The 19,947-nt window shown below is 40.2% G+C and overlaps 1 long non-coding RNA gene across 4 annotated transcripts; it reads right to left on the reverse strand.

The window, feature by feature from the left end:
* Positions 1-63: 63 nt before the first annotated feature.
* On the reverse strand, positions 64-19,933 carry LOC111841079 (uncharacterized). 4 transcript variants are annotated; one of them, XR_002837590.1, is made up of 4 exons: positions 19,737-19,933; positions 18,680-18,794; positions 16,084-16,195; positions 14,954-15,714 (listed from the first exon to the last, which is right to left on the reverse strand). It is a non-coding gene; the product is annotated as an uncharacterized lncRNA (long non-coding RNA). The 4 variants fall into 4 exon arrangements; XR_002837592.2 differs by lacking the exons at positions 14,954-15,714; positions 16,084-16,195 and adding an exon at positions 64-3,786; XR_002837591.2 differs by lacking the exons at positions 14,954-15,714; positions 16,084-16,195 and adding an exon at positions 11,741-13,213.
* Between the last annotated feature and the right edge of the window lie 14 nt (positions 19,934-19,947).

The following is a 19,947-nucleotide window of genomic DNA, read 5'->3' on the forward strand; positions in this document are numbered from 1 at the left end:
CTCATATCAAAATAGATATCAAAATATATTTAATATTAAAATACATATATTAGATGCATTTCAGTTTAGATACATGTATGTTAAAAGCATGTTATACTGCAGCTCATGAAGTTGCATCATAAATATTTTTTATTATTTTTCAACATAACCCAAACCCGTTTTGTTATTATAATTTTGCAGTGACAAAGCGTTTGCTTTGCAAGTGACAAAGTGAGACACTCAAAGAAAGTGCAGCATTGGTGTTTGGTTCCGATACGATCCATTTTTTCTTTAGTTAGCCTACTGCTAGTTCCACCCACATTTTTTTTTTTTAATTTCAATGGGTTGGTGATTGTAAAATTTCTTTAGGGTGGTGGTATTCGGTCGTGTTTATGGGAGCTAGACTCCATTGTATGCTGATTTTGTTACAATGAGGCTATTTGCTAGGTTTTATTCGGATGTTATATTGACCACAATATAGCGTAGTTTAAGTATAACTATGTAGCGATCAACAGACTTGCTCGAGACAGGTTCCTGAAATACCTTGAAACAATTCGGAAATTGAAAAGTAAAAGTTGAAAAACAATTTAGAAAAATGTAGTCAATATAAATGTAATAGTTTAATACGAATTCACCTAAGACTGTTTATCACTGCCAAACAAGGCATCTAACTGCCTATATTACGATATCGGCTGCAATTGACCTACGGTGTGCTGCACACAGTAACATGCATATGTCCTGATGTGAGTGTGTCTGTTTTGCTGTGACTCAAAACACAGATACATAAACTGGGTAAATCTTTCGGACTTTTAGTGGATGATCTCATTCTCAAATTAATGAAATACTGTGCTCATGTTTACAATATGGCATAGCGTCTGTTATACAAAAACGCGTCTATAGCGGAGTTACCGGTTTTACAGCTTGGTTTTACTGCTACACTGCACCTTCGGCGATAATACGACCAACTTGGCAGACACGGTTTAATACCAGCCTTTTGCATACCACTAATCCCTTTAGACTTCACGCTGTTTGCAGTAGGGCTCGTTCTTATATTAACCCCTGACCCGAGCGACCACAAGGGCGCGCCTTTGACGGCAAGTGGCGGTAGCTTAATTGATGACTGTACCTAAGAGGAGAGAGCATGAGAAGATAAACAAAATTAAATCACGATGATTAATGTCGCTTCCGCGAAAGCAAAAGTGGATCGATGCATTTATTTGTCATATTTGTAACGAGGTTGGGGCTCAATTTGTATCAGTGTTTCGTAATAGAAATACATGCATGTCCTAGATGAGAAGGGGGGGGGGCGGCATCAAAACTAAGGGTAGCCTCCGGCGCCATTCTATCGCGTGGATTTGAACGATTTCTCATCAAAAAACATTACTGTGGCGATGAAATACTAGCCTATTCGCATGTTTTCATAATGTATTCTTACCAAAACCGTTAAAATGTTCATATACCGTCTTCAAAATACAGTAATATTCCCGTGGCAGACTTTGAAATGTTAATGGAAGGCACAGGATTTAAAATATAGGATATTATGTGAAGGATTTAAAATAGGCTACCTGTCACAACTGATCAGTAACTCCAAACATCTACTCCACTCTTATCCCATACCCTTTTCTACATGCACAGTAAGTTTTCGTTTCGAAAATTTGCATTTTTATATCTGATGCCCCGCGGCCGCAGAGACCAAAGCAGGGAAACCGGTGATGGACGTCGAAAGGTTGCTGCTCTAGACAGTGGCCCGGGGCAGCACGCTGTCCTGGCGCCTGCAATCCGGGGTACTAATCCGGTGGACACCTCGGGCCTGCCACGGAGTGGTACCCATTAACATCTAATAATATTTGCAGAAATCAGAGTAGACGGAATATTCTTTAAAGACCATTAGTCACAATATATTTTCCGCGATGCTAGAAGTCGCTGGCACAATGCAGAGCGTAATGGAAAACATCTGCGTTCTGAATAGGACTGGGCACTCAGGACAGAAACTCCTACTCAAGGCTGTCTATGAAAGGAGAAATGATAATAAAATATTTTGAAAACGAATGACTAACGCGCATGCAAGCAAAGGCCTGCACCGTTTCAATCAAATTCGTAGAGACAGATATTTTCCCTGAGATTCCAGTTGGCACAGTAACCCATGAGAAAAACTTAAACATTAAGTAATATCAAATCCAATCAACATTCACATAATTATCAACGTCATTTCACTATAACATAGCTGGTTATTTTGATTCTGAATAATTACCGTGATGTGAAAACCTTAATTAATTGTTACAGAACCCACGAACTTTAAAATATAAATAATAACCAGCTTATAAAAAACTGCCAAATCCAAGCACTTTTTAAAGATTTATAGTTTTTTAAAATATCGATAGAATATGAATATCATGAATGTGTTTTAGAAAATTTATTTCTAATAAAGTAAACGGAATAATACGTTTAAGTACCCATGGCTGGTACAGCCACGTGCAATTATTTACATAGGCCTATTTCAAGTCATACGTTTTATGCCTGGATTTAAATGAACCACGGTGAAATTAATGCAATATTTTATTTAATTTTTTGCCGTTGGATGCAATATCCTAACGTTTTATTAAACATTCAATTCTGCATGCCTAACTTACGCTACTTTCATATATTTTATTGAACTCATTCTCGTCCCGACTTTTACTGTGCGGGCAGTATTTAAGGCTTATATTGTGCAAGCAAAGCTTTGGGCACATCAAATAAGGTTCAGTTGAAAAATCTAGCTGAGCAATAAATCCTTTTCCAAAGTTTCAGTGCCTTGTCCCAGTAAGCTGGGAGTTTTCTTGGGAACAGTTTTTCATTGGAGATACGCAGCATACAGTTTTTAAAGACATTGAAACGGAATGTGCCCTTTCATTCATTCATTCATTCATTTAAAAAGCCAGTTGTCTTCTATACAGTTGAAATGATTTCATCGGGGTTTTCACGCCTTGTGACGTGCTACATTTGCGTCGTATAGACTGCCTTCATACGGGTCAGAATGTAGTGGTTCATAACATTTATCAGGCTTCTGATTTGCGAAGGTTTACGGCGGCTGGTAGTCGTGTCATGCGTTTTCTATCCGGCTCATCCTTACATACTCATCCCTTTATCCGTCCTTTCATACATTCCCCCTTGTTGTAGGTCCTCCTTATCTATGACGGGAAGTAGTGCATGAGCGCTACCGTGCTTAGCGCAATTCAGACAAGGACTTACCGGCGATTTTCAAGATTCATTGACTTAATTCTTTGTCACGATTTAGGCAAAGTTATCTCAAACTGTTTTACCACTAATAGGCCTACTGCAGTGGAAAATCAGATTTTCCTTAATTATCTTAAAACAAAATTTAAATCGGAAGCAATGGCCTTTTAAAATCGGGCATGTTGTCAGGTAAGTGGAAAGGGAGGTAATCTATACTGGTAGAAATGAATCGACGTCCATAAAACATTTCTAAGCAGACCACAGGTGGCTTTCCCGCGAAAATGTTAAGTTCAGCTAAACAGTAAAAACACTGTGACATTTTTTACACCTCTTGGAACCAATGATTCCTCCATAAAAAGGTGAAATACCGCAAATGGGTATAAATCACAATGACTGTGAAGACGGGGCTGAGTATGGCATCCAGATGCAAGGGGATGGATGGGCGTTTGCGGCTTTGATGGAACCAGCACTGTCAACTGGTAGATGGAGAAGCACGAGACCCATAATGATGTGCTGTGCCTGCAGACTGGAGACTCTGCGTGGGGTCCGTCCCAAATAGGTCCTGTGATTTCCAAGGTGGGACATTGGTTCAAGCTGAAAGAGGGAGAACGGGCAGTCTGGTTGTGTTTGCATGTTAGTCTGTGTATGTCAGTGCACGTGTGTGCGCGCTAATGTCTCCTCGTGTGAATGTATTTCCGTATGCACAGAGCAGCATGGTCGTGTGTGCAGCCCTGTCTGTCACGCATCAGTTACAGCTGCGTCTGTTCCGACCAAGTTTTTATAGTGTCCCTAATCTATTGAAAACAGACAGTTGTTATGAATAGATCTGTAATTCTCAAGTCTGGTAAGTTCCGTTAATATGCCAGGGTAGGCATTTCATAAGTACATAAATCAAACCGACTATTACGTTGCTGCATGTTACATACTGAATCCTCTGTGGTTTTGATTATTAAAAAATCATTGTATAATAAATGTGGCATAGACAAAAAAAATGTGATGTTGCCCCCTCATAAACGAGTACTTTAAGCAAAATTATCCGACCACGTATAAATATTTTCTTTCCATTCATATCAACGAACGTGTTTTTTTCACTTAACAAAATAAAACTTTCGAAGTGGATGACTTTAATTAAAAGATTAAGTATAGCTGTGACAGAATTTTTTGTATAGTTGTGTGCCAGAGAAGACTGCTCTTGGAACGAGTAACATACGTTTGCGACAAATGGTTTTTCACTGGATTTTAATTTAAAGAGGAAACGCTGCCAAATGAATTACAGATGTAAATGCGTTTTGACGTCAAGTTAAAGAAAAGATATGTTCAGAATGAGGAAACCGGAGTTTGGAATGGAATGCCAAAAATAATACGCTGAGTTAGTCCAACCATGCAGTCCAAGCTCTCCCTGACAAACTGACAATAGTGTGAACATGTGTGAATAGTGCGAACATTAATAAGTCTCGGTTGGGGAGTAAGTGAGTGAAAAAGAAAAGAAAGCAAGGAGAACTCCCCCCCCCCAGCTTTGGTCTTCTGATTTATAGACGGGAAAGTGTCAGAGTACTTCCTGTAACAAAAGTGTACCGTTACAGAGTGTATGAGGTCTAAAAGTATATCTGAATATGAACTGAATATCACAGCACACTGGTGTCGAATTGCCCACAGGTTTGCCATAGCAATGCTAAAATGTTGTTTACATCAGTAAGAGCAGATCAACAAAAGCATTTTGTAAGGAAAGATTTTTCAGGGACAGTGAAGCACAAAGGAAATCGTCTAATGGGAGTCCGACGCCCCCCCATGTGTGTTGATTTAATTTGCTTATTTAATACAAAAACAAACAAACAAGGGACATATTCCTGACCTCACTTAGCTCGAGGACCTCTTCTCACCTCACTGTCCTCCTCAGGTTTTCTCATCCCTGGTCTGAATTTGCCGAATTTGTTCCCGAGTGTCTATCGCTGACCCTGCCGGTCCCACCATCTGCTACACATTTGGGGCGCGAGTCCTGCCTGACGCAGCGTTCCATGGGGGCTTCTGGCTGGAGCCGTGGGGTTACTGGGGAGGTGTGGGTGGAGTTGGGGGGGGGCAAGGCCTGGTCGCCGGAGATGGTGTTTGCTAAAGCCGCTGACTTCTGTGCAGCCTGACGCGACGTCTGTCCTGTTGACAGTCTTCGTCATTAGCACTGCACTGTGAGGCTATCGTGCCTCGCGTGTGTGAATGCTTAGGATCTGTCTGAGCCTGTCAGGATAATTAGGGGTGAATCACCGGACACGATAAAAGACGTCTTTTTAGCCATTTATTTACTTATTGTATTAATTAACGATTTCATTATTATGTTGAGATTCCCAGAAGCTAGTGCTGTTGGTTCACATCTGTATGGAGTTTCACGTTCGCTCCATGCTCGTGTGGGTTCTCCTGAGGTTCTTCTTGTTCTCTGGTTTTTTCGTCAGGTTCAAAGGCATGCAACACAGATAGGAAACTCAGAATTGCCTCCAACGTTCTCTGTATGAATAAATAGGTGTATCCGGACCGGTGTTCTATGCTTTCCTGCCTGAGATTCAAAATACTGCAGCCCTAATTGGCTAATTGGAAATGGACGGATTAGTGAATATGGTAGCAAGGCTATTAGTGACGTCTTTGTTTTGATGGAGGCTGTGGAAATGTATAAAATATCTAGTCAGATTCTCTAAGTATCAGAAGTAACTGATTGGCTTGTACGTCTCGTTACCCGAAAGTTGGCCTATATTAGCTTACGTCCACTAATCAAGGGGACGTTTCACGTTTCCAGATTTCTTTTAATAGGAAACATTTGTACGTGTGCCGTTTTGCATGTGTGCATATGTGTGTGTGAGTATGTGTGTGCTTGTGTGTGTGTGCATGCATACGTGTGTGAGAGTATGTGTGTGCTTGTGTGTGTGTGTGTGTGTGCATGCATACGTGTGCCCCGTCAGCTGACTTCCAGCTGTCATGGACTGACGTGAGGCGGTCGTGTTTTCAATTACCGCCAAAAACGCTAAGTCTTCGTTTCCCATGAAACGGGGCTGGGCATTGCAGTCCCACCAGGAAAACAGAGGAGGGGGGTCGGCTCCTGGAGGCAGGACGCTCCGCTGAGATGGGCCACTGTCAGGCCCCGCCCCCTGCGTTTGTACCCCCAGGGTTCTCCCCTGTCCTTCGCCCCCATTCCCTCTGTCAGCTTGACCTTAACTGGCCCAGAGCACTAACTTGCTCCTATGGGGCTTTCACAAGAATAAAATATGATTTATTACTACAGTTTACTGCTTAGGCTCTGAATTTATTTAAGGACATAGGAGCAGGTTGAGATTTGATACGTCTCTGAAGAATTTACTCCCCTTGCATGTCCCGATGCAGAACTTTGGCTAATCACTCTCGACATATCATTTTTGATTATTTAAATTCCCAAATCATATGCATGTTTTCAAAACGACATAGCTTCAGGTACCGACAGATGTCAAATTCAATCACTAACAGTGACGATATAAGCAAGATATACAATATGCATTTTAGTACAAAAAGCAAATGTGGTTCAATTTAAATATTAGGGGTCAATTTAAATATTAGGCAGTGGAATTAAAACAAACCATCTTGCAGAATCTGGCAACATAATTTTAGTGCTATAGCCACTCAACACCAATAGTCTCTAATGTAATACATTTAATTTGAAACTTATTTCAAGAAGAAATCTATACTCTATTTTTTTCTCATAGCAGAAACAAAGTAGTCTGTCTTAATATATATAATTTAATATATTTATACTAAATTGAGATCGCAAAAGAAAATGCATTAAGTAAATAAGGTTTTGGCTGCTGTGTGTAAAAATGTTTTTTTAATGATTTTTTGCAACATAAATATGTAACGTCAGTTTTTTGGTGAACTGAATTACATTATGGATGCTTAATGTTTCCCATGTGTGCCTGCAATTTGCCAGCAGATACACTATGGATAATGAGTTGCCTATTTTCAATGCAATAGCCAAGCAGAGGAATTCCTGCCCAGCTGAGCGCTCTGTTTAATATCTGCTATTTAGAAGCTTGTTAAATAAAACTTGCTCCATTTCTTAGGTACTGTTGTTGTTTTTTTTTAAATTTTTTTTTTTACACGAGTCAGAGTTATTGTATCGTCATAATTATTCTTAACATACGGCTTTACATTTATGCTTGGGTTGCACCTACAAACACAAAATATTTTAGGTAAATAAATGCCACGCAGCTAAGCTATAAAGTCTAAGATGTTTCATCTTTATGTTGCCAAAAGAACTTTTTTTTCCAGTTTGACGGTAATTACTCTGGACGGGAAATGATTATTCTGTGAAGGTCATGTTTTGATGTTTGGACAAAGGGGTAAACTTTAGGGCATGAGTGAACCGTTTGGGTAAATTAGATTAATGTGTTCATGTCACTGTAAAGCACCATATAAAACCAAAAGCCTCAAATGAGTAATTAATGAGTAACGTCTTCAAGGTAATTTGTATAAGGAAAAGCCATACAGTTCCCAGCATCCTTTCTGTAGTTCCTCTTACCCTGCTTTAGTATTATTCCACCCAAATTCAGTGTTAAACAGGAGCTGGCTGACCAAAGCACTTGCATTTTTAAATCACTTTACAATTTACTTTGAATTATAATATTATGGTTTAGTTTTGAAAGCAATTCCAGGAACAGTCCGACTCAAATAATTTAACTGGGCTCACAAAAACGGTTTCCACATGGATAACCCACTGCAACGGTAAACATCTTAACTGTTATGACCAGGAACATTTTTAATTAATAAACTAACAGAAATTATGAACCTAGAGACCAGTGGTGGCCAGTCTTATCTAGAAAGGGCCGCTGTGTATGTAGGTTTTCAGTGCAACCCCCTAATTAGATTACTAAATAGAGGACTGACTGGCGGAAGCATCCTCACACCTGGATTTGAGCAGCTGACCTAGAGGTTATCCCAAAAACCTGCCCACACACCGGCCCATTGGGGATAAGACTGTCCACCTCTACTGTAAACTCATTTAGATAAACTTAAGCAGCAGTGTAGGGGGTTTATCCATGCAGATGTCTGGTCTTACTGACACTCTGTTCAGGCTGCTCCCTGCCTACTGCCCTGTGTTTCCTTGGATACGCCCCAGACTCACCCTAACCCTATGCTGGATAAGCAGTTATGGAAGATGGATGGGTTTTTGTGAAACACAAGAAGAAGCCCCAGCTGGGGTGGATCCAGTTGTTGTGGTGCATGTTGGCACCAACGACATAGGCAAGGGTAGAAGGGCTGTTCTGCAGGATAAATTTATAGAAGTCGCCAATAAGCTTAGAAGCAGAACGTCCATGGTGGTATTTTCCGAAATACTCCCCGTGCCACGCGCAAGTGAGGCTAAGTTAGCTGAGATAAGGAGATTAAATGCGTGGCTAAAAGGATGGTGTAGGAAAGAGGGGTTTAGGTTTATGGGGCACTGGAGGACCTTCTGGAACAGGTGGGACCTGTTCAAGCCGGATGGGTTGCATCTGAACCGGAGGGGAACCAGTGTACTGGGAAGGCGTATTTGTAGAGTAGTTGAGGAATGTTTAAACTAGGGACTGGGGGGGCAGGGAGGTTAGTTAAGTATGTAACTGGGGGGAAACGGAAAGCCCAAAAAAATCATATTATAAGTAGGCACTGTAATAAGCCTACCCTTTGTTGTCTGTATTTAAACGCCAGGAGTATTAGGAATAAAATTCATGATTTAGAGGCTCTTATCTCATCGGACTCTTATGATATTATAGCAATAACTGAAACGTGGTTGAGTGATAAGGATGGACAAGAATATAATATGGATGGTTACACATTGTTCCGTAAAGACCGTATAGGTAAGAAGGGAGGTGGTGTTGCAGTATATGTAAAGGAAATCTTGCAGGCAAGGGAGCTTACTGATATAAGTAAAAGTACGGAAGCTATATGGGTAAAATTAGATGCTACAAACTCAAATAGCCTAATTGTCGGTGTTTGTTACAGAGCACCCAATGTAGCTGCTGAGGAAAGCAGATTGTTATACAGTGATATTAGGATTATGAGCAATAAAAATGATGTGGTAGTTATGGGTGATTTTAATCTACCGGGGATACAGTGGGACATTGTTGCTGGCTCTTCTGAAAATGAACTTGAGATGGTGGAATTAGTACAGGATTGTTTTTTTACTCAGTTTGTTAACACCCCTACCAGGGGAGATGCCATTCTTGATCTTGTTTTGTCTAATAACCAGGACAGGATTGGTAAATTAGATGTTTTAGAACCACTTGACAGTAGCGATCATAACATGGTTAAATTTGAGGTTAAGTTTAGTGCCCGAAGAGCAAAGTCCAAATCAAAAATATATAATGTTAGGAAGGCTAACTTCAATTGTATGAGATTAAAACTAGAAACCGTGAACTGGATGGAGTTAAATAACAAAACTGTTGAAGAGGCATGGGAATTTTTTAAAAGCACATTATTGCAAGTACAAGAGGACTTCATACCTGTTTCTAGCAAGAATAAATCTAGGAAATTGCAACCTAGGTGGTTTAATAGGGACATAAAGTATAAAGTAAGGAGGAAAAGGGCTTTGTTCCAGAGATGGAAAATAACTGATGATGACATAATAAAGCAAGAGTATCTAAATCTACAGGCTGAATTAAAAAATGACATTAGACGAGCTAAAAGGAATGTCGAAAGGAAGATCGCATTGGAGGCTAAGGATGACGTTAAAAGTTTCTTCCAGTATTTTAACTCTAAAAGAGCTCTAAAAGCTGAAATTACTAATCTGCAGGATAGTAAGGGTCTTATAATTGAAAACGACATTGACATAGTAAATGAGTTCAATGATAGTTTTGCACGGGTATTCACTGTCGAGGACACTAGTAACTTACCAGTTCTTATTACTAATTCAACATCGTCTATAACTAATATATATATAACTGAAGCTGATGTTTTGCAAAGCCTAGCTAAGCTCAAAATAAATAAATCACAGGGCCCTGATGGCATCTTACCTATAGTGTTAAAAGAGATGAGGGATATTATTTGCCGACCCTTAACATTACTGTTTCAAAAATCCTTATCTGAAGGTGTGGTACCTTCTGATTGGAAGCATGCCAACATAACGCCCATTTTCAAAAAAGGGGATAGAAGTAATTTGTCAAACTATAGGCCAATCAGTCTAACTTGTATAACTGGTAAAGTTATGGAGGCTATAATCAAAGAGAAAATGGTAGATTACCTGGACTCAAATAACATTTTGAGGGATAGCCAGCATGGATTTAGGAGAGGTAGATCCTGTTTAACAAATCTGTTGGAGTTTTTTGAGGAAGCTACTCAGGAAGTTGATGATAAGAAGGCCTATGATGTCATCTATTTAGATTTCCAAAAGGCTTTTGATGTTGTTCCCCACAAGAGGCTCTCACTTAAACTCAAAGCGACAGGTATTTTAGGAACTGTAGCGACTTGGATTGATAACTGGTTAACGGATAGGAAGCAGCGAGTAGTTATAAGAGGCTCGATGTCACAGTGGGCCTGCGTTCATAGTGGGGTACCGCAGGGTTCAATTTTAGGACCACTTTTGTTCCTAATTTACATAAATGATATAGACACCAATATATACAGTAAACTGGTGAAATTTGCAGATGACACCAAGGTGGGTGGTGTAGCAGATACTGAACTAGCGGCTCAGCAGCTACAGCGGGATCTTAATTTAATTAGTGACTGGGCTGACACCTGGCAGATGAAATTTAACATAGACAAATGTAAGGTACTCCATGTAGGGAGCAGAAATATAAAGTACAGGTATTTTATGGGACCTACTGAAATAAAGGTAGCTGATTATGAGAAAGACCTTGGTGTGTATGTTGATGCTTCCATGTCTCATTCTCGCCAGTGTGGGGAAGCAATAAAAAAGGCCAATAGGATGTTGGGGTACATCTCCAGGTGTGTGGAGTTTAAGTCAAGGGAGGTAATGCTAAGATTATACAATTCCTTGGTGAGACCTCACCTAGAATATTGTGTACAGGTTTGGTCACCATATCTTAAAAAGGACATAGCGGCCTTAGAAAAGGTGCAGCGTAGGGCCACAAGAATGATTCCTGGTCTTAGAGGAATGTCATACGAGGAAAGGTTATTTGAGCTAAATCTGTTCAGCCTCAAGCAAAGGAGACTGAGGGGGGACATGATCCAGGTCTATAAGATTCTAACAGGTTTGGATGCTGTTCAACCGAATAGTTACTTCAGCATTAGTTCAAATACAAGAACTCGTGGCCATAGGTGGAAATTAGCGGGAGAACATTTCAAACTGGATTTAAGGAAGCACTTCTTTACACAGCGTGTAGTCAGAGTATGGAATAGTCTTCCTGATAACGTAGTGCAAGCTGAATCCTTGGGTTCCTTTAAATCAGAGCTAGATAAGATTTTAACAACTCTGAGCTATTAGTTAAGTTCTCCCCAAGCGAGCTCGATGGGCCGAATGGCCTCCTCTCGTTTGTATAGTTCTTATGTTCTTATGTTCTTATGTTCTTAAGCATTATGGCTTTTTATTCTGTAGAGTCGTGTCTTGACAATCCAGCCCTTCACCCCTCATCAGATATATTCTCTTCACTTCTTGGTGTTTTGTTACATGATGAAATCTACGGTGTTCCATTCACACCACAAGCACCATCAGTTATGAGTGAAGATTCTGAAGATTAATCTCAGGCCGGCCAGTGGTTAGGTTCAGCATCAGGAAGCAGAAAGGCCTGTATACTGCACAGGTGTGGGTGTTGGCCGGCTGTATATCATTAACAGAATTCCCAGAGGACATGCACAGCTGCTTAATTTAATACAGGAACAGATTTCCTCTCTCCTGTTACTAACACTTGCTCTTCTTGCAGATTTATATGCAAGACTGGGCATTTCAAAACAATTTGCTAAACTGCCTATTTGAAATGCTGACTAAGTTCTATCATCATGTTCATCAGAGTCAATAACTGCTGACAGTGTGTTTGAGAGACACATTGTGGGAGGGCCGTGTCCCTGTTTGCGGCTGTCAGGTAAACAGCAGTGTTGCTACGGAGGTTTACAGTCAGATGGGACCCATTGTTCCCTCGCTGATGGGGTGACGAGCCTTTAATAGGAGCTATAGCTGGAGTGCTGCCCCCAGAGGCTCCTTGGCCTCCTTTTACAAACTCATTAATGAACATCTGCTTATGATTTTAAAATGTCAGCCAGACAAAGCAAGCTAAGAAACAGAAAAATTGTACTCATCTTTTCATCTCTCCCTGTACATCTTAATAACAATAATACTTTTATAAGAATAACAATAATGGTAACAACAAGAACAATAATAATAACAAAAAACAACAACATTAATAATAATAATAATAATTATTATTATTATTACTACACCATGTATTTTCTATGTTTGCTTGCCCTATGCAGGGTCATATTTAGCACAGCAGGTGCTTACGGAAGACCAGTGGCAGTGCTATGAACGGCAATGCCTGCTTAATTTATGTATTAGCCGTCAAGTTAATCAACCCATGGCAGCCGTGGATTTTCACGTTTTGTGGATCAGAAGTCACCGTGGAACAAAGGAACCAGTTTGAAACGTAACTTATGTAGCTTCCGTGAAGAACAACTCGCAGGACACTCAGGAAAAAAAAAAATCACATTTCCCTTTTGACATGCAGCCCCTCTCATTTTGCGAGAGGTGATACACCCCCCCGTCCCCGTCCACGACAAGCCATGCCGCAGGAAATTATCTGGCCACGAGTCTCACTTTGGTGTATTACGCCCTTTCTTTGGACAGTAATGCACACCTCACCACACGAAGCCTCAAGCGGTTGGCTAATATTTTGAAAATATCAGTTGCACTTGTGCGTCTGACAGAACCAAAGAGAGGCCTATTATTCATTGCACTGATGTGTGTGGTGTGATGTGTTTTTGCAAACACTGATGTACGTTGAACCGGCACTGCATAGCAGTGGGTGGCCAGACAGTGAATCACCTGTTGCTTCAGCCAGAAGCGATCCAGTGCAGTTATTCGAGTTGGCTGTAAAAAGAAAAAAAAGGCTAAATGTCTTTTCTTACTAACACTTAGACTTTCTGTCATCTGGTGGTATCCAACCAAGCCCCAGAGCGAGATTTCCGAGAAGCTTTATTTTCAAGGCAGACTAAACTAATGACGAGTCAGACGTTTTCAGATCCCTTCGGTGGTGACGTTTAAGCGATGTACACTTCTAACCAAAAGAGCCCTTGGCAGCCTGGTCAACCAAAAACCAGAGAATCTCTTTCTTTTCTCTCTTTTCCCTTTTCATAAAAATCACACAGAGCCTTAACTGTATGACTTCTTTTTCCTTTGTGTTAATCCGGCCTGACTGCTCCATTTACAGCTGTGATATAGGCCTGTGCTCTGCTTGCATGGGGGAGGGTTGTGAAGCTGTCACTCTGGATCCCGGTCACAACATGTGAAAGGACCTGATAACTTGATCAGCAGCTGTAGCTGAACAATTTTTCTTTCTACGCAATGCTAATTCACAGCTTGATTGTGTACTAATGCAGCCCAGTAAAGAGAATAATCCAGACAAGGCACAGCCCTGCTATACCTGTTTGACGCGTCGATCACTACTCAATATTTTAGCCGGGTGCCACTTAATGTCATGCAAACAGTGACATTTGACATGTACATTGTAAGGTAGAAACTTACAACTGCGGATATATTTTAATAAGCAACACGCAGAGAATCTTTATAATTCTCAGTTACGATGAAGAAAAGTTCTACAGTTAATTAGTAGGCCTATAAACCTTTTTCTCATTTATTTGTCTCATTATTTTTCTCACCGTATTTGTTTGTTTGTTTTCTTGGTTTTCTAAGGGTTTTCTCTGCGACCACAATTTCTCCCACATGTCCAAATGCTTACACGTGTAGATAGACATTACCCTGTGGCGGAGCTTAAGTGCTGCCCTGGTTTGTTTGGTTATGCCTCATTTACACTCTAATTAGGACCTAGGGATGGACTATCTGTCCTCCAAGGGGGTTATAATCGCTGCCACTTTCCAAATGGCACCCTTTTCCATCGTTAACTATGAGAATTGAGTCCAGCAAGGAAAGTGGTGCAGTATAACACTTTCTTTGCCTTTCCAACTCGCTTGCTACGCGATAACGTGAAAACCAAGGTATCTTCCAAGGATGTTTTTGAGCTGGTGGGGGGGGGGGGGGGCATTTGTTAGCCTATTTAGAACACACATAAGGTAGCCTGCTCTTGAAGAACCACACAAAGGTGAAACATTGAGATCCAGAAGGCCTTTAAATTTCCGTAATGCTTAAATACTGTCAATAATATGTCAATAATGAATTGATGTTTGTATATTAGCAAAATAATGTTGAATAATTACTTCTTTAAATGCCCTAACACAGTACTGTTTAAACTATTAAACCATGAGTAGAGACTGACAGTCTTCTTTTGTTTCCAATGATTTGGTTTAACTCATGTTCCCCTGCACTGGTTTGTGTTGTGGGATTTTCATTTTTTTGTGTCTTTTTTTGTCTTCATGGTGGTCAAGGTCAAAGTAGCTGCAGATATCAAATTAAAGGAGACGACGCCAACTTGGCCTCCAGCTGGCTTTGCTGGGAACGGTATGTGGTGCCTTTATCTTCTGCGAGAAAATGTTAAGAGGGGAAAAAAAAGCTGAATGCAAATAAAAGCACCAACTTCGTCCTGCGCATGGTTTTGGTTTTCTGTCTGACGGATTCCCTCGTCAGACATCAAACTAAACATCCTGGGATGGGAATTCTCCCTGGGTTACTGGAGCATCTCTGAAAGCACAAATTGTCTAAATCACTCTCTAAATGGGCCCATTGAGCACAGTGGGACACCCTTCAGATGCTAGTCCCAACTGGTGTTAAGGATTTTTTTTTTTGCAAGTGTACAAAGGAAGAACTTTTAGTATTTTTTTTTCTTACAATTTTCCCTAAATCGCAAAGGATTTGCAATAAATGTTTTCTTCTCTCTTTTTTGAGTCAGTTCTTTAGCTGTTTGAAATGTTTAATATTTTCCACTCTGCGTGTCCAAGACGTTTACAGTTGGCGTCAGAATACTGAGCTGGTCTTAGCGAGTCACTTTGAAGTGTTTGCGGTATCGCCACATCTGCAGACAAGATGTGCATACTGAAGGATCGGGTTTTGTCTGTACTCCCCACGTCATGTGACAATGAACAACATGTATTAACTCTTTCCAGGACAGCCATCCTGAATCTAGTTAGGTGAAAAACGGTTTTCTATAATAGCCTAGTTGTATATGTTGTACTTACACATATTAGCAAATTAAATTCTGGCCAGGAAATATACTGAATTTTGAAATATAATAAAACATGCTACTCTAATCTTATGTCTATATTTGAAATTAAATTCTTACAGTTGATTTGTATATTAGAATTTATTTTGAAGAATTTATTTAGTGTTTTGAATCAGTGTTTCGTCATCTTTTTTCCCACCTTCTGTAAGGCCGTGGTTGAGAAACACGGCTCTGTATGTCATATGAACTTGAACTGCCTCTGAAAATGGAAAAAAATAGTATGCTACGGTGTAGGCAGAATACATATAGCAAGAATCCATATTCTAATGTCATCTATGTCTCAGAACCGTGTGGATCTACCAAGGAGTCACTCGGGATTCTCGCACAAAAACATCTCCGACACTATTATGACGAACCACAGACTAGTAATTCAATCAGCTGTTTAGCTTGCAATACAAATAACAGGCCGGCCACAGCTATTTAAACATCTCTTAATATTAGAGATTGTGCCAAGGTGGCTCGACTTTTCATAAGCTACAGCAAACCACAGCGATTCCCCGACGGTCAGCGGCGGGGCCATTTGTAACGGTTATTAAAGTCATATTTCACAGCCTTGTTCATAAATTACCCAGGGTTTCAAATGAGCCTCTCTGTTGCTCGCCGTGTATATCACTGCTCCAGGGCGTGTAGGGCTGTAATAGTAGCCTGTGTGGCTCCGTTTGGTCAGCACATCGCAATCACTTTGGGAAATGTATGGGAACAGAAGGTAAATGTTACAATCAGGAATCTCCGATCCTCTAAACTGCGCTGTTCACGTCTTCTTTGTGTGCCCATTTACTACTGGGTGTTGTTTTTCAGATAGTATGACGTTTTATACTATGTACTATTGTCGGCCTAACATTAAAAAGAACAATTTTTAGCAACATGATTTCGAGGCAGAGCTACTGTGAGATAATTATAGTTTAACTCATAGTAAAACTCATTTTAAATGATGTGTAATCTGAAGTGTGTTTAGAAAATAATCCTCAGTCATTTTTTTTAGGGGGTGGCTTGGAGATGCAGTGGTTTGCACTGTTGTCTCACACCCCTGGGACTGGGGTTCGAGTGTCCACCATGGTTCCGTGTGTGTGAAATTTGCATGTTCTCCCTAAGCTGTCGTGGAGGTTTCCTTCAGGTACTCCAGCTTCTGTCCACAGTCCAAAAACACACTAAGATGAATTGGATTCACCAGATTATTACTGGTGTATGTGGGTTGGCACCTTATAGACTTAAAGAAAATTAACATGACAAATATTCAAAAATATAAAGATGAGTATAGAAAAGAGGGGATTTGACATTTTTTTCATAATTCTTTTTAAACACACGGTTTTTCTGTTATTTAGTATGAAAACCTTGGAAGAAGGTCGGAATAGATCAAAAACTCTCTCAGCCAATTAGCAAACAGCATTCCCCGAGTACCACTTACAGCCTGACTCATACACCACAAAAGGTGAACGATAACATACCTTCACGGTGAATGCATCAAAACACGCTCCAATTGTCTTAACGACAAAAAAGACTCCTAGTTTACAATTAGCTCTTTCCCTCAGAACGCTTGGGTTTAAACCTTGAGTTGTCTATTTCTGTCCTAAGAAAATTAGCAGAATTTCATCTGACGGCCGCTCCTGCCCCCCCAAGCTTACCCACCCGACGTCAAATGATTTTGAAAAGACTTGCAAAAGTTAGTCTTTCTAAATGTAAATGTAGAGTGACACATTATACTGAGTGTGACAGTAAGATTTCCTACAGCTCTGCCACAAGGCCAAAGGGCTGAACTTGCATTCAGAATCGGGAGTAAATTGGTCTGGCAAACCAAGATACAGCGAGTGTGGTGTCCACATGTGACCAATTCGTGCTGACTGTTACTTTAAGGGCACAGGACTTGAAAAGAGCATGAGACAGCATGGCTCAGAGGCTGATTAGCCATAGTGCTGCCATTTACAATGAAACTCCAAATGTAATGATGAAAGTAATCCATTGCTGCAATGGCAAGGCTTCATGCAATTTTACTAAATCAATATATGAAATGCAACATTCCCTTTACGATCTCCGCTGCAATTCAGTACCAGCCGTGGACCGTAGTTCACAAACTCGGGGGTGAAACTTTCCATGCATGCCCAGTTATTTATGTAGCAGATGCTATTACCAAAGTGACATGCAGTTGAGAATGCAGAGTCAGCCAGTCGCTGGAACAACTGGAGTTAAGGGCCTTGCCCAACAGCCCAGTGGTGAAACCGCTAAGCTGACCATGGGATTTAAACTAGTGACCTTCTGGTCACAGAGTCCTAACCCGCAGTGCCCCGAAACTACCTCATATACTGCTGAGAAACACCAGAGCGAAGTCGACTGATCTGTACTATAGTGTCCTTTGCAGAAATATATCCACTCCTAATTCAGTGCTGCTCTGCTGAGGTTCGAGACTCCCTGCAGTCAGCCCCCCCAACCCCAAAACAAAAAAAAAAAAGCTCAGGCTTCACATACAGTGCTCAAAGAAAGTTTTGGGATGTTTGCTTAATTCAGTAAAAATACTGCAAAATCACTGGCTTAAAAAAAATCATTACTTTATTAATTTGTTTACAAAATAATTATCACATTAGAAACAACCAGTAGTTTCATGTAAAACATTAATTTCAAGTTGCAATAAATTGAAACCAAAATTATATTTCTAAAAAAAGCAAATTCTGAGTTAAAAAGTTAATTGACAAGCAGTTTCATTGGGTGCTTTTTAATTTGCAATTACATAAAACACCAAACATTTGTGTTTAGTATCCCTTTGGGAGACAGTGACAACATTTGCAATTAACAGCAAAACGTCAAGAACGTAACTGAATGAGTCCGTCAAAAAAATTATGACAGATTTAAAAGAAACATCCATGTGGATGATATGTGCAGGTATGTTAAACATTGCTTGTCAATGAACTTTTGTTATGAAACCAATAAATATTCTGCATTTTTACAGAATTAAGCAGGCGTCCCAAGACTTTCTGCAAGTGCTGTATATTAATAAGGCTGCCAAGGACACATAGGATGGTTCTAGAACCATCTACAGACACACACTGATGATATATTTAAAAACATATGGCCGCACAAGGGCTTGACTTATGTGAATATTACTTTTTTGGTGGATAGTCCCCACTTCCTCATTTATTGTCGAAAAATTATTGTCCACCCCCCCATTTTTTTACCTGAACAGAGGGTTTCCCCAGACAAATGACAGGACAGGAAGCTCGCTGTAAAGTCCCCAAGGTGACTCCTCCACAGGGCTCCAGATCGATGTTTCTCTCAAAGTGTGACACATCGCTGTAGACAAATATATAGCAAGTGATCCTACCTCCCAAACATCGGGTTTCTGGTATGAATATTAGCATTCAGAGGCACTGAGCTTTTCAGTGTAATACAGCATAATTATTAGTCTTAAACTTAATGCTTTTTGTTTAGTCCATTCACTCTGGAACCTTGAAAGGATCTCTCTCTCTCTCATATATATATATATATATATATATATATATTTTTTTTTTTTCTCTCATTGGTCACTATACAATTTGTAAGCTGCCCTTTGGTTACTGACATGAGAAAAGTTGATTTACATTTCATCCCGACTTCCAATGGAACTCTGGGTTTGAGTACTTGAGGAAACATCATCATGCATTTATGAAGAAGACTTCTGACACGTCTGAACGAGAGCCTAGGCGGCATAAAGCTGACCATTGTCGGTTAAAATGGTAGTAACAATTGCAGTCTTCTATCAAAAATCTCATCTGAAAGTCATTTGTTTCCGCACTGCGCACTTAGCTCAGCCATTGAAAAATGCTTATGAACAGATATGGCCGACCTTTTTGTATAAAGCACAACTGAGACACGGGTCAGCAGGACATTTTAAGTATGGCCAGAATTCAGCATACGCTACGGCAAAGATCAGTTATGATTCTTAGTTCCATTCCCACAGCTACTAACCTTTTTGAAATGGCAACTTTGGAACTATCTGTCCACTAAACAAATCTTAAAACATGCATAAAAATCATTAGCATTTAAGGTAGCTAATGGGCAGTTATTTTCTTCTTTAACCCTGAAGGCGTGAGCTATCAGTAGTACAGTTCTTGTTCTGAGATAGATTTACTATGTACCTCATCTGACTAGCAACCCCATATTCATATGTGCTCACGATGCCCCCAATATATAATATAATTACGCGCTTGGTCTGCGTGGCTGCGGCCTTGAACTCTCATAAAACCATTATATTACCTGTTGGCAGCTTGAAGATTTAACGAAAGAAATAGCTTATCTGGATAGTTGCTATTTCTATTCCACTGCTCACTAAACAAAAGCAGGGAAGCGGACGCTTTGGGAACAGATGTTAATTAAATATTATACGGAATAAGATTATCCATCAATCGACCCTGAGCATTTCAGGCTCCGGGCCTTCTCGACCGTTTTTTTTATTAACATATGACGC

This window comes from Paramormyrops kingsleyae, chromosome 21, assembly GCF_048594095.1.
Source record: "Paramormyrops kingsleyae isolate MSU_618 chromosome 21, PKINGS_0.4, whole genome shotgun sequence".
NCBI lineage: Eukaryota > Metazoa > Chordata > Actinopteri > Osteoglossiformes > Mormyridae > Paramormyrops > Paramormyrops kingsleyae.